Genomic DNA, 2,247 nt, shown 5'->3' with positions numbered 1-2,247 from the left:
AGTAAAATTCATTGGGAAACCAAGGCGAGACAGAATTTCCTGGTGAACACTTGAGTTTCCAAAACAAATTACATGTAATTCATTGTGAGCAGTACTTTGAGGAACTCAGCTTTAGTTATCTAAATTAAAATCTCCACAAGTCAGGTTTCCTAAATCTCATTTACCCTTTAGTGCCCCGGTAGCTCACCAGAATAAGCCACAGTCTGCATAACAGTTGCCTGAATTGAGCTCTGAGATTCCACCTGATTTGTAAGACTTCCTGCATTTGAACAGTCCTTCCTAAATTCTTTTATAAAACAAACTGTAAATCACAAACAGGCTTTTCAGCATAAGAGCCCATTCTCATCTGCCTATGTAGCATTAAGAGTGGCAATGAATTAATGCAAACCAAATGTCTTATGCTTAGGTTTTTGGTGGTGCATCCCCCCACGCTCCCCTTTCTTCAGGCCGCTCAACAATCTCAGGAATTCTTGTTAGGCCTCAGCCTTGATTAATGGTTTCTGGGCAATTAAACTCCCTTGAGCTTATCAGTCTGTTCCCAGGAGGCTCTATTGCCTAAGGAACTTCTGTTGTCTTACAGAACAAGGCCTTGAAGCCTTGAAACATTATTTGCCTGAATCATAGCCAGAGTGAAACAATATTAATGTAAACGGACTTCTGAGGAAAATTCCAGTAATTGCCACCTTGGATTATGGCCAGGATGGGGACTGAGAGAGCCAAACAACTTGTGAACTATAAGCAGAGGTCCTGGGAGGCCCTCTGAGCTTTCATGGAGCACAGTGGGCTGTGCCAGCATCTCCCTCTGAATGGGAGGCCTCTCGGAGTTCACCAGCCTTCAGGTTTGGGATACTCAAAGGACCATCAACACAAGGTGAGAACAGGGCTTAAGCTGATACCCCCCTCCTCGAGGCTGAACCCATTGCCCAGTGAGGCAAAAGCAACCAACATATTTCACTGAGCTCTAGGGGAATTTAACAGGTACACCTTTGTACATAGTCCTTTGTGTCTGTGTGTAGATAACAAGCATAGAGGGAATGTTGCCTTCTCAGATCCACAGTTAAAGTTACTCTTGAGCTCATATAAATCCTACTGAATTGTTTTGCAAATGTTAAATTAGCCAATGATTAAGTGCTGCTAAATCCTTCAGAAATAAATCGTTGACCAAGTGTGAGGCTGAGCTTGGACTCAGCTTCACCAAGGCTCCATCAGGTTGGAAAGCAAGGGCGCCACTGTGAACCTTGTAACTCAGTGGGAGGGTCTCCCTTACCCTCTTACACCCTTACACCTTTTGTGCTTCCAGTCTGCACGTAAATCATTCTAAATTGATTCCCAGCAGATTTCTCTTTGTGTGCCTCATCTCTGTAGTAAGCAATGGAGTGAGCCTTGCACTGAACTTTGTTAACACTGTTGCTTTTGCATATTTATATTAAATCTCCGTTTGCTAATATCTTTAAGGGTGATTCTTTCAAGTGACCTAAGCTGCTTATTCGTACCAAAGTTCAAAACTCACTTATGAGTGGCTTCCCATCATCTTTTTAAGTATGTGTTCAACTCCAGCATAATTTAAGAACACCTCTGGGCTATGTCCCTTCCAGGAAATTGAGAAGAGATGAAATGGAGCCAGCAACTCTTTAACTGGGGATAGCAAGAGTCTCCTTTCATATGGTACAGAAGTACTCTTTGACTGTAAAATGTACCCTGGCAGTAAGGATTTAATTTCCTTTTATTTCAATAGATAGGGATCTTACCTTAGGAATCTACCACTGATCTTCTTTATCCTGTCAAAGACACAGAAAGACTGAAATTTCATGAGATTTTGGAGTGGAGGGAGTTTTCCTTTTATTTCCCATAGATATTATCTAGAAGTATTATTACTCTCTGGATCAACACTTACAGCATTCAGAAAATAATCTTACAGAAGTGTCTGGAGCAGTACAAAAAGCTAGGATATTAATAAATTGACATTACCTCCTTCTCAGCTCACAGAATGCTAGCAAGCAAGCTAAACTGATTTATCTGGAGATTTTACCCCCAGACTGTTTCAGAATATTTCAAAAGAAAGTAAAAACTCAATATTTGAAATCCTATCAGTCTTAGCAGTTGTGATGTGTCACGTAAACCAAGTAGCATCATCCTTTTTCAGCTGAAGAATGTCAACTCTTACAAAGAATCCTTGGCATACCACCAAGCACGGGCATAAATATGAAGTTTCCCAAGTATGATAATTCCCACATATAAACCTGAAAT

This window comes from Corvus kubaryi, unplaced genomic scaffold (genome assembly GCF_017639235.1).
Source record: "Corvus kubaryi isolate FWS band 111438036 unplaced genomic scaffold, C.kubaryi_AGA036_p1.0 37384, whole genome shotgun sequence".
Classification (NCBI taxonomy): Eukaryota; Metazoa; Chordata; class Aves; order Passeriformes; family Corvidae; genus Corvus; species Corvus kubaryi.
This window is presented reverse-complemented; position numbering follows the sequence as displayed.